The sequence below is a fragment of the Danio aesculapii genome, chromosome 19 (assembly GCF_903798145.1).
Source record: "Danio aesculapii chromosome 19, fDanAes4.1, whole genome shotgun sequence".
Lineage (NCBI taxonomy): Eukaryota > Metazoa > Chordata > Actinopteri > Cypriniformes > Danionidae > Danio > Danio aesculapii.
The window spans coordinates 45430977-45445058 of NC_079453.1; the positions used below are offsets into that span (position 1 = coordinate 45430977).

General features: G+C 35.6%; 1 protein-coding gene across 1 annotated transcript in view; it reads left to right on the plus strand.

Moving 5' to 3' along the window:
- sdc3 (syndecan 3) overlaps nucleotides 1-14082 on the plus strand; it is a 99124-nt gene that overhangs the window by 1190 nt on the left and 83852 nt on the right. The window lies entirely within an intron of this gene.

Below are 14082 nucleotides of genomic sequence, written 5' to 3' on the forward strand. Positions count from 1 at the left end.
GAGCAACGGAACCCCATCTAATGCTCTGAAAACATTCACATTCGTGCCTTATTCCTGGATAAGTGGCATGCTGAATGTGTGTTGTGCATTCAGGTGATTATATTCAGAATGCAAAAGTGACCCAACATGAAATAAAGCAAAGATTGATCTTAATTTAAATATGTGTGTGATGCACCCCTTTTACTTAATTTTTATTTATTCTGGTGTTTTTTTTTATATTACTCAATCTTTTCTGTGTTTTATCTTATTGTCGTCTTTACATTTTGTATGATTAGTTATCTTAAAATAAATTGACAATATTAGTAACAGGATCAAGTCACAGGATCATTTAAATATTAAAATAAGGGAAATGGTACATTTTTAAAGGTATAGTTCACTCAAAAATGAACATTTACTCACTATTTATTCACCTTCAAGTGGTTTCAAACCCCAAAGGTTATTTTAAAGAAAGCTAAAAATAATTCCATAGTGTAAAAACAAATATCATGGAAGTCAATGGTTACAGGTTTTCAGCATGTTTCAAAATATCTTCTGTTTTTGAGGAGGGAACTCATAAATGTTTGAAAGAGTTCAAGAGTGCACTGTAAAACAAGGGAGAGTATACTGTAAAAATGCTAGGTTCACAAATCCTTCATGTTGTCCCAACCCAAATCGATTAAGTTAGCTTAATTCCTTCTACAAGTTTAATTAGATTAATTTATCAAGTTAAATTAAGTTGTTCCCATCGTAAAATTAAGAATTTGAAACAAGTAGTTTCAAATGTTTTTTTTTTATAGTAAATGATGACAGAACATAAATTTTTGAGTGAGCTATGCCTTCAATTATTCAATTGTTAGTTATTCGTTATGATAATTATTAGTTTTCGCTCACAATTCAATGGGTAAAAAGGCAGATTTGTGAGATATGCATTTAAAATCCTGTGATATACAAAGTCTGAATCGATCTTTAGCAAGACGTGGCCTTTTTAAATCTCTGACATTTTTCATTACCAGCCCTGCTGCTCCCACGTTGAATTTGTGTACTCCCTTGGAAAATAATGACTTATTTCTGGACAAATCTTGGCATGCTGAATGTGCATTATGCATTTGGATGATCTATTCAGAATGTAAAGTGACTCGACATGAAATAAAGCAAGTAAAGGCTGACGTTATAGTCTACAGGTGAAGTGTTGCATCACCTGGCGGATGAGACTGAGAAAAACAACAGGTGAGTCCCCAGGTATTAGAGACGACTGACACTTTTAGAGCTTTCTAGATTAAAAGACCCCGCAAGATCAAATTCAGCACGCTATTCTTGAGGTAAACAATTAATCTGTGCAAGTAAATCTGCAGAAGAAAAATCGGTAAACCTTTTAATGAATATGTGAAACTCCGCATTAGACGTTTATATGCATTATGAAGAGAGTTAGGAGTTAAGAACGGAGTGTTATTTTAATAATTTATACCACTTTTCTCTAACCATTTGTTCATTACAATTGAGGGATTGTGAGGTAGCACATTAAAATAAAAGCCTTTTATTATACAAATATGTACAAACTTAGTACAAACATGTACATCTCACAACATTTGACAAAAAAGAGAGCATATTAGCAGTATACATTCACATAGGAAGGTAAAATTAGTTGCCAGGGTTAAAAAAACAACAGCAAATAAACAAGTTAAATGTACTTAATGCTTCATAAATGCTTTCAACTTTTCTGTTTGTAATGTTTTACAGTGTAGTACCATATTGTTTAATCACTATTGTAAAATATTCACAATTTGGCTTAGATTTATTCAATTTCTTTACATGAATGTGATCTAAAATTAGATGTCAGGGTTAAAAAAACAGCAATAAATAAGCTAAAACATTTAATTATCCAAATTAAATGAACTTAGTGCGTACTAATTGTTTGTTAAACCCTGTTAGCTTTTTGTTTGCAATGTTATACAGTGTAGTACCATATTGTTTATTCATTATTGTAAAATAGTCACAGTTTGGCTCAGATTTGGTCTATTTTTTTACATGAATGTGATCTTTTCCAAGTAAAATTAGTAGTTGTATCAGAAAATAAGTTGTAGAAAATGAGCAAATTTAACATAGTGCATTTCAAATTGTATTAATGTTTGAAATATCCTTGAAAGTAACTTAGAAACATCAATCTAAAATAATCTTACATTTAAAACAAATGTGGTTCAGCAGATTCTTTAACACCAACAAAATCTTCTCCATCTTCGTCAAATCATTCTCTTCTTTTGTTAGTTTGTTTCAGTTGTAATATTGACATGTGAATTCAGGAGGAACTTTTAGTTCATGTGTACTTTAAAAGCAAACGTTTTGTTGATGTTTAGTATGGTTAATGATCGTGTTCACTTACATTTCCATATCATAAAATACATTGAAGTATGACATCATTCAGGACACATGGCAGCAGGACACATCATATCAGTGCTATGATTGGTCACTGGTAAACCTTTAATGAAAATGTGAAACTCCGCATTAGACATTTGTACACAGTATGATGTACTGAAAGAGAATAATGAATTAAGGACTGAGTGTTATTTTTGTAATTTATACCACTTTTCTCCAACCGTTTGTTCATTACAAGTGAGGGATTGTGAGGTAGCACATTAAAATAAGTGTTTTTATTATTATTATTATAATTATTATTATGAAAATATGTACAAACCAAGTACAAACATTTACATCTCACAACATTTTTGACAAAAAAGAGAGCATATTAGCAGTATACATTCGCATAGGAAGGTAAAATTATTTGCCAGGGTTAAAAACAACAACAAATAAACATAAAAACAATGAATTATCCAAATTAAATTTACTTAATGCTTGATAAGTGCTTTCAACTTTTCTGTTTGTAATGTTATACAGTGTAGTACCATATTATTTCATCACTATTGTAAAATATTCACAATTTGGCTCAGATTTGGTCCATTTCTGTACATGAATGTGATCTTTTCCTAGTAAAATTAGTAGTTGTAGAAAATGAGCAAATTTAACATTGTGCATTTCAAATTGTATTAGTGTTACAAATATTCTTGAGGTTAACTTGGAAACCTCATTCATTCATTAATTTTCCTTCGGTATAGTCCCTTTATTCATCAGGGTCACCACAGCGGAATGAACCGCCAACTTATTCATCATATGTTTTACTTAGCGAATGCCCTTTCAGCTGCAACCTAGTATCAGGAAACACTTATACACTACGGCCAATTTAGTCTATTCAATTCACCTATAGCACATGTCTTTGGACTGGAGCACCCATAGGAAACCCACACCGACACATGGAGAATATGCAAACTCCACACAAAAATGACCCAGTTGGGACACGAACCAGCGACCTTCTTGCTGTGAGGCAACAGTGCTTACCACTGAGCCACCATGTCATCTTTAATAACCCCACTAAAGCTTCTCTATCCACTTTAAATCATCAATGTAAAATCAGTGGCAGCAGGACACATCATATCAGTGCTATGATTGGTCAAATCACCTGTCAATCAAACTTCCTGCAAGTTTAGTCATACAAATTCAATTCATCTTTATTTCTACAGCGCTTTTACGATGTAGATCGTGTCAAAGCAGATCAACAAAGGAGGTGTAGTAAATCGAAACTGTCAGTCCAGTGTTCAGAGTTGTATATCAGTTCAGTGTGATTTAATTTTCACTGCTGAAAGTCCAAACACTGAAGAGTAAATCCATCAAAGCGCAGCTCCACAAATCCCAAACCAAGCAAGCCAGTGGCGACAATGGCGAGGAACAGACTTCACCAATTGACAAAAGTGAAGGAAAAAACCTCGACAGAAACCAGGCTCAGTTGGGCAGGACTATTTCTGCTCTGGCCAAACTTTTTGTGCATGGCTGCAGCCTATGTGCTGGGGACTGGAGAATGCTGGACGTCCATGGTGGAGAAGCTGCAGGTCTGAGTAGGTCACCGGCGGGTGTTCAGGCTGGCCCACAGGATCAATGCAAAGCCTCGTCTGTCACCGGGGTCTCAAAATAAAAACCGTGATATGTAAACTTGCAGTCCCAAGAAGAAAAGTCCAAACAGAATTCACAATTTCAAGAAAAAAACGTCAAGAGAACTGAAGAAAAAGCAGTTTTATTCCACGACAGAAGCAAGCTTACATAAAATAATCATGTTCTTTTGAGAATGAAGAAAGAAAGAGAGCGGAACACAGGATCCTCCTCTAGATGTGTATTTACCTTTGAGCAGTGTGTGCGAGGAAATGCATTATGGTGAAATCCTTTAAGTAAATTACAACCGAGCTCACAGTTTTCTCAGTTTTTACCACGGATGTTGGTGATTTTACTGAGCAGCTCTATTTGTTGAGCTCAGAGCCCTTTTTGAAAACGGTCCAATGTCTGATGGACTAACGATGGTCTCAAATCCAGGGAAACGGAACAGAATGCAGCTCTGTGTGTAGTTAGTTCATGTGGTTTGGAAGTATTTGTCTTATTTTTAAGAGTAAGCATTGTTTTTTAAGAGTTGTTAGCTATGAATCAATATCACAAGCCATGAGGTGATTCACAATGTTTTATACTTTAATGTAAAGCAAGTAACTGTGCACTTTTTTGGATAAATATCCTTATATGTTCATTTCATTGATATTGATTACAATGTTATTTATAAATATACATATTTTTTAAATGATCAAAGTTCACAAGTTTTGTAATAACCCCCAGTAACACTCAAGGGGTTTTCTAATGAGTATTTAAATGATAAAGGGTTAAATCGGTTTTAATTTCAGCTCTGATCTGAAATGTATGTAAGCATACATGAAACTTGTTATTCCTCAGCTTTAAAATGAACTTGGATCTTAATTTGAGCTGCTTTAAGTTCTTGAATGATTCTTCGTTTACGTTGTTGTTTTTTGAAGACCAATTTATTCTGAATCCAGTTATTCTACAAGTAAAGCGCAGTGCAGATTTGAAGCCACTTTTAGCTTTTTAGACGTCATTTCTTGTGTTCACATATAAAACAAAAGTCATAGAAACTGCATTTAATTTGCTGTACATGTGAACAAACGGCCACATCAGACATTCACACCATTTGTTTTGTCTGTTCGGCAAGATATCATCAAATGTTTTTCTATGCTTTTAGGCTGCTCGGACTCATTGGAAATGCGTGCCTCAGCCTATATTTTGCGCAATGTAAAATACGATGATCCATGTACATTTTATCATACGTTTCAGATGACAAATCCACTAGAGGGCGCTATTGTCATTTGCGAATGTGAAACTCATTATTTAGGGTATGTTTTGTTGTACTTTTCAGATGACAAATCCACTAGATGGCGCTGTCTACTTTTTTGGGAATCTAAAATGCATTATTTAGGGTACATTTTGTTGTATGTTTCATATGACAAATCCACTAGAGGGCGCTGCCAACATTATTTCAAATCTTAAAGCCGTATTTAGGGTAGGTTTTAGATGACAAATCCAGTAGAGAGCGCTGTCATCATATTTGCAAATCTGAAATGCATTATTTACATTTTGTTGTGCGTTACAGATGACAAATTCATTAGAGGACTTTAAACGCTTGTGAGTGAGAAATATGTCACTCGCGGTATGTTTTGTTGTATGTTTTATATGACAAATCCACTAGAGGGAGCCATCTACATTATTGCATATCTGAAAGCCGTATTTAGGGTACATTTTGTTGTACATTACAGATGACAAATCCACTAGAGGGCTCTGTTGACATTTTTGCGATTGGAATAAATAATGTATGGTTTGTTATGTTGTGCGTTTCAGATTACAAATCCACTACAGGACTTTAAACGCTAGTGAATCTGAAATATGTTACTTGGGGTACGTTTTGTTGTACGTTTCAGATGACAAATCCACTAGAAGGCGCTGGCTACATTTTTGATAATCTGAAATAAATAATTTAAGGTACGTTTTGTTGTACGTTTCAGATGACAAATCCACTAGAGGACTTTAAATGTGTTTTTTAAATGTAGACATAAGAGAAAAGTGTATTGAGACCACATAGTTTTACCTTAGTTTTACATTGCTTTTACCTCTTTTGTAGAACCGTGCTTCACCAAACTCAAACCCGAGCTTAATCGATTACAAATAATATACGTGGGTGTTCTGTGGTGTTTATTTTGTGTTGTACATAGAACTGTTTGTTTATAATATGTCCTCGTAATTAGAGCTGCACGATTAATCAAAAAAGATCACGATCTTGATTCGACTCTACACACGATCTTAATTCAGCTTTTCTACGATTCAGCCAATTATATTTTCAAGGCTAGGAGAGAAGCAAGGCAGTCGCACAAGTCTTCACAGCAACATTGACACCTTCAAATGACGTTAAAAGTGTCACATACTGTATTTATAAGGTATAATTCATTCAGAAATGTCATTTCTGTCCTCATGTAATGATGTATTAACGGTCGCAAAATCACACGTGAGCTGACCGCCAGCTGTTTGTTTACTGGCGAGAATGCACGCAAACGACGCCTACTTTAGTGAACAGAACCTGCATAGGCTGTGAATAACAGGTAATGAAGTTGTAAATAACATTCAGTTTGTTGCACAGAGCGATCGTTTGAGGGCCGTGCGGAAGGTTTGATTTGCTTGTATGAGTTTTTTTTTTTTCTCTCACAGTGACCGCAGCCATGAGCCGCACTCGAAAGTGAAAGTGAAACCAGTGTGCTCATCATTTAAATGATCATATCACATTTTAGAGTTATGATTACGACAAGCATTTGATATGTTTTTTTCTTACATTGCGAACACAGTGTTTTGCATGAAAATAAATGTTTACTGTGTCAGTAAAGCAACCCTAGCCTATATATAATGGAAATAAAATGGTCTAATAATGGTGTCAATGACAGATGACAATGTCTTAAACCTAATAAATCAACTTTATAATTATGAATAGTTATATTCTGATGTCCTCATTTTACTGTGAATTATCAAACAGGCCATATTGAAAGTCTGACCAAGTCCACCATAATGACTAAACAAAATTGAGCATTTTAAGCAACAGTAGACCTACACGTAGGCCTAATATTATTATTGTTTACCATGTTTCAGAATTCTCAATAATAATAGGTTACTAATATTAACCTCTATTTTACATTTACAGAATCGTGACAAAAAACGTAATCTTGATTTTAAGCAAAAAAAAAATCGTGATTCACAATTTTGGCAGAATCGTCCAGCCCAACTCGTAAACGTCTGTACTGTGAAAACGAGCAAAAGTTATTGGCGTCGCACTGCCCCATAGTGTTCAGTTCACCTAGAAACGTCTATTATATTGGACGAATACTTTACTACATCCAATCAGCTTGCAGTAATAAAATAAGCCACGCCCACTTTTTTCTCATTTAAATTCCGTTTCTCTTGGAACTGCGTCACAATACGAATAAAAAATGGTCGCAGCTTCCGGTTCATGTGGACTTTAAATATGTTTTTGTGGTTTCATATTGCTGTTAGCTCTGCACTTTTCCTAAGAGGTGAGCCACAATGCTTTACAGTTCGCATTGACCTGGTTGATGAGCTACTGTGCTAAAACAGCAGCTGATGGCGGGTGTTAAAATCAAGCCCACTCAAAATGAATCAACACACTTGTAGCATAATGCGCGATTGGTGGAGTTGTTGTGGCCACTCCAAACGGAAGTTTCATGTGGATCAGGTCAGCGGTGTCATATCCTCTCTGTCTTTGTGTGCCAGAGATGGAGTTTAATTTAGATCTGGGAATTGAGCTAATGGACGTGCATCCGTTCCTGAGAGCTCTGTGTGTGTGTGTTTTAAAGGATCATGTTGGACTCCTGGGTTCAGCACTGAATCGGTGTTTTGTGCTGGAGACGACAAAGACGAGCATAGAGAGAGGGAGGGAATCGAGGAGGAGGGACGGACCGAAAACGAGCGGAGAGGAATGTGTGAAGCAGTTTGGCACAGGAAGTTTCACTCAGCTGTATAAAGGGCTCACAAGAGTTCGACAGTGTTTTAAAGATTTGATTGGGGACGTGCTTCTCTATGGCCTGGATGGGGGATTAGCAGTGCTTGGGAAAATAAACCAATATGGGATCGGAGCCAAAATGTGTAGTTCAGCCAGAAATGAAAAGATTCTGTCATCGTTTGCGTACTCTCATGTCCTTCCAGACGTTTAAGACTTACTGCTGCAGGACAGAAATGACTTGTTGTGGTTAGTAGAGTTTTTCGAACATTGAAGATTGGATTCTAGTTGGTTGTAAGAAACTCAGAAGCCAAAACCAGACTCAAAAAAGGATTATTTAAATGAGAATGTTCTCTTCAAGAAGTCTACAAGATGGTGGTTTTGGCTTCTTAGTTTCCAACACAATCTCACGGCAATTTGTAACAGTTTTTTAAGTGGCTAATTTATATGAATGCGTACAATCTCATTAGTAAAATTCCTTAAGATTTTGAGGACTTCCTGTAGAGCAATGGAGGAGTAAGGTGCGTGAAAAAAGGGCTCCCAACCTACATTGTTAAATTGAACCCGTTACATGCTAAATATCTTCAGTTAACGATAATTGATTAGTTTAGAGCATACTTAATCAAAATATGAGTAATTCTAAGCCGAAGCAAGGTCACCCTTTAGTTCCACCAACAACGAGATCTACCGTTAGCATCGCAGGCAAGTTAGCAGCCATGGCTGCCACCTCCAACGTGGAAAAACATGACACAATTCAGTACGATTTGCTCATCCCCCAATGACTGTTGGGTTTAGGGGTAGGGTTGGGTTGGGTGCCATGCCTCCTTTTTAAAATCGGACATTTTCCTATGACTGAACTTGTACGAATTAGCCACTAAACTTACATTTCCTCATGAGATCAAACTGTAGATTTCTATAATTCTGTGCCGTGACTCGGATGGAGGTTCAATCTACCTGAATCCAGATTGAAACATCAAGCTCAACAAAGATCAGACTTCACTCACTGAATCTTTTCAGCTAAACCTTGATTTAGTGAGTTTCCAACATGATATTAAAGTTTGAGTAAAATTACATTAAAGATAAGGTGTTAGTATCAGTTTGTTGGCCTTAAGGAGTCTATAAGCTAGCGTGCTCCAAAATTCGCATTTATAAGATATAGACATCCAAAACTTACAGTGTGTAACTTCCGCCTAAATGGAAAAGTTATTTTTTTTTACATCACCTCATACTTCAGTTTCTCATCACATCTTCTGACCAATCAAATGCTTTCTAGCATCTGACATGCCCCGCCCCCCTCAAGACGCTTCTCATTTGCTTTTCATTTTCACAGCTCTAAAATCGCTCGTATTTCCCAGCAGCGTTACTTCAGAAAAGTAATTAGGTACTAATCACATCTTTACAATTGTATATAAATTACTTTTCAAAGTCCTTTTGTAACTTAGAAAAGTAACTTAGTTACTCAATAAGTAATGAAATTGCTTGACTAAATGCAAAAAATCCAATGCATAAATAATAGAATTTAAACTTTCTTTTTCAGGACCTTAAAAAAATGGATTAACACTGACATTTTTAAACCATGTGTGTATCTAAATAGGTGGCTCCGTGGTTAACACTGTTGCCTCTCAGCAAGAAGGTCACTGGTTTGAGTCCCGGCTGGGTCAGTTGGCATTTCTGTGCGAAGTTTGCATGTTCTCCATGTGTTTGTGTGGGTTTCCTTCGGGTGCTCCAGTTTCCCCCACAGTCCAAACACATGCGCTGTAGGGGAATTGAATAAACTAAATTGGCTGTAGTGGATCAGTGTGTATGAGTGTTTCCCAGTACTGGGTTGCAGCTGGAAGGGCATCTGCTGTGTAAAACATATGCTGGATAAGTTGCTGGTTCATTCCGCTGTGGCAACCCCTGATGAATAAAGGGACTAATCTGAAGGAAAATGAATGAATGAATGAATTAATTAATTAATTAAAATATAAAATGTTAAATTAGTGACATCATAAATTAGTGACATAATATTTCACACATTCCTGATATGGGTGTACATTTATTTTTTTTAAGCATTTGCAGTTGTCAAACAAAAAACCTTTAATTGAAAGACATGAAAAATATAAAATAAATAATATTAAATATATAATATTCAAACGTGTGTATAAGTACATTCACAATTACTCTGCTTATCTGAATGTATATAAAGTAGATGTAAAAAGGTAACTTAACTAAGTACACTCTGTAACACTGTTTCCCAGTATCATGCACTAATTTAAATGCGATTTTTAAAGCCGTTAATATCTCAGCACACCGCTTGTGATTGGTTGTCTGGAAATGCATGATAAAACCTGGTGGAATCAGAGCCTGTATTTGGCCTGAAGGCTCAGCATGTGGACGTGTCTCTCGGCAGGTGGGTGTTAACAGCCCTGAGACCCCATTCCTGCTGAGATAATGACCCTCAGTCTGAAAGTCAACTTTCGTCCCGTTTGAACTGATCAGAGGGGGTCGATGGGCCTCTGACCTTACACAGATTTCAGCAAAAACACTCGAGAGCTGACAAACTCCCAGCAGAAATCCAGTTGCACAACACTTCTCATCTCGATGACTCTGAGCTGAAATATTTGACTCCATAGTGAAATCTCTGACTTTTGATCGTAGTGATTCTGTGGCAATCTGACTGCGAGATGTATTTGTCAGACACTGTAGGATGAAATCTTTTTCTCAGGAGACCCATGTGAGAGACGTCCTCATTTATACCCTGTAATATGTGTTTATACACTTCATTAATGTTCCGTTTCAGACAGTAAGACGGTAAAAGCAATCATTTGTCTTTTTAGACTGTCACTTAAACACTTTAGTGTGACCAGAATCGCTTCGTTATGAGAATGAGAATTCACCTGTAGTTTAACTTCATTCAGTATTTAAGGAGCTTTAGACACTGAAGGTGTATATTAGGATCAACAAGTTAACTTTATAGTCATATACTATACATACAGGTGATTGATTTCATGAGGAATTGCAAAAATGATTTAAGTTTTCTTAAAATGTTGCTAATGAGGCATTATTTAATTTAAATGTGCACTAATTTTTGTAAATATTAAGCACAGAAATTTGAACACTGTATGAAGTTTTTTTGGTCTATTTTAATCACTCCGTAAATTAAAAAAATACTGCAAACTTGTACAAATGTACATTTATTTTGTACATATGTATTACCAAATCCTTGTTGAATAAACAGTTGAAGCCAGAATTATTTGCCCCCCTGTTTATTTTTCCCCATTTCTGTTTAACAGAGAGCAGATTTCTAAACATAATAGTTTTAATAACTCATTTCTAATAACTGATTTATTTTATCTTTGTCATGATGACAGTAAATAATATTTGACTAGATATTTTTAAGACACTTCTATACAGCTTAAAGTGACATTTAAAGGTTTAACTAGGTTACTTAGGTTAACTAGGCAGGTTAGGGTAATTATGCAAGTTATTGTATAATGATAGCCTAAAGGGGCTAATAATTTTGACCTTAAAATGTTCTTAAAAAAATTAAAAACTGCTTTTATTCTAGCCGAAATAAAACAAATAAGTCTTTCTCCAGAAGAAAAAATATTATCAGACATACTATGAAAATTTCCTTGCTCTGTTAAACATCATTTGGGAAATATTTAAAAAAGAAACGCAATTCAAAGGGGGGCTAATAATTCTGACTTCAACTATATATATATATATTTGTAAGGTTTGTTGTATGTAAGAGCAGCTAAAGGCTGATTTATACTTCTGGGTCAAGCGCACATGTATGGTCCGGCCGTCCTCCGCAAGGTCACATAGCCCTCACGGTGGCTGATGCTAGCTATGTTTCCAACCACCAACATTTATGCTCATTTTGGATATGCGTATAAAAAATGCTTGATGGAGACGGCAAGATGTGCAAAAGTTTTGAAATTGTGCATAACTGAGTTGGTTAAACTTTTTGTTCGATAAGAAAAGATGCGCATAAACTTCGATGGAAACCCTTTTACCGAACAAATTCGAGTATGCACTGTAAAGAATGGCCGTGATTTCAACGGTAAAAATGCTACAGTAAAAATCTGTAACCTGATTAACAGTATGTTTCCTTAATATACGTCGAATAACCTTAAATTGACTTTCCCAGAATTCCCTGCATGGCTCATCACTTTTTATGCTTTTTGTTGACATTAATATGGATCTTTTAGTTGTTTCCCCATCAGTGATGTACATTAGAGATTTATGTTCCATCTAATGTTGATAAACAATGTTTATTTCATGACTTTAATTTTATACGTGTTACCATACTGGTGTTTAGTAGCTGTGTGAATGACACTGAGCACCTTCTATACACTGATGCTCGTTTCTGCTTGTGTGAACAGTTGTTTGTGATGGGCATTGGTTCATTATGTAACTTTCTCATCCCCGTCGACATATGGCTGTGTTAACATGTCTACCTGTGTCTATCCATGTAACAAAAGATGTGTAGATGTTGGTAACTCAAAATACAGACATTTTGCATCTATGAATTAATAAAATACGGTAGTTTACTGTAAAAACGATAAATTACGTTTACGATTTGTACCGTATTTTTAACGGTAAATTACTGGCAACCACAGCTGCCGTTTTTTACCGTAAATTTTACGGATTTATTTTTTACAGTATGCGCATTAAAAAGGTCATGTGATTTTGTTATAAGAGATCATGTGATGTAAAAATGTGTGTGAATGGATAAACCAGCAGGCTGAGCACGTTATAAAAAAACATCTGATCATTTTGGTCATTCTCAAACGCCTTAACCATTTGAGTGTTAGTGTTTTTTTATTATTAATTAACTCCAGAATAGTTAATAGTGCCTGTGCTCTACATCTCAAGCCTTCAAACGCCACCATGCATTCATTGCATGTCTTCTGAGGCGCAAGTCATTTATTAAATAAAGAAAAGATTCATGCGTCTCCTACTGCAGCAAATTCAGTTTTTCCCTTTTTATATTTGGCGCCAGTTAATCAGGAAGTGACGATTTTGCTCTCTTTGACTCATTGGATGGAAAGGCTGCTTTATTCACACACCTTTAATGTGATATTCATGTTTTTGCGTATAAATTTAAATCGCATCCTTGGATGGAAACATGGCTAATAACGCTCACATCTCAAAAAAATGTAAATATACATTGCAATGACGCATAATGCAAGCTCTGTGATTGGTCAGTTTGGTAGCAGTGACTGAGAGCTTCGAGCTCGGAGTGAGTAAAGGAGCTCCAGATGGAAAGTTTGGTTTGTGTTTACCTTATAAATAAAGTTATTGAACGTCCGCCTGTTCCTACCTCTGAATGAGCGAGTTTGAGCTACTTGTACATTAAGGTAGCGTTCAGAAAAAACAAAACACCCACTTGACACAGAGGAGCATAACATAACCTACTGGCAGCTAGCGTTTCGGAAGTGTTATTAACAAACAGCATGCAGAAGTATAAATGCACAGCTATGCACAAGGCACACTGTAAAAATTGAAAGCTTAAATTACATTGACTTGTTACAATTATAAGAATTAAGTTTGACAAATTTAATTTATGACAGTTTTCAGTAAAAAATAATAATAATAAAAGTCCTTTTAAATGTAACAAGTTTTAGTATTTTATTTAAAGGGCACCTATTTTAACCTATTTAATTTACTAAAAAAATATATATATATATTTTTAGAAATAATATGACAAAATTAAGTGAATTTTTCATTAAAACCAAAAACAAGTTGATTTTTCTTTCCCCACTGACAGATATTTTAGGCTGTTTTAAGGAAAATGTACTAACATTTGATTTATTATTCCTGAGAACAAAATCAATAATTTTTTACTTGCTTCTTGATTCAAGAATCTTTGGATATTTGCACTAGAAATAACTTCGTCAGCTGAGGAAGTTTAACCTCCCAAAGGAGCTGCTGAAACAGTTCTATACCTCCATCATTGAATCAGTCATCTGCACACCAATAACTGTCTGGTTTAGCTCAGCTACTAAATACGACTTCCAAAGACTACGTCGAATAGTTCACACTGCTGAGTGAATCACTGGTACAACCCTTCCTACTCCCCAAGAACTGTACTTATCCAGAGCGAGCAGAAGGGCTGCCAAAATCACTCTGGACCCCTCACACCCAGCACACTGCCTCTTTGAACTTTTACTTTCTGGTCGACG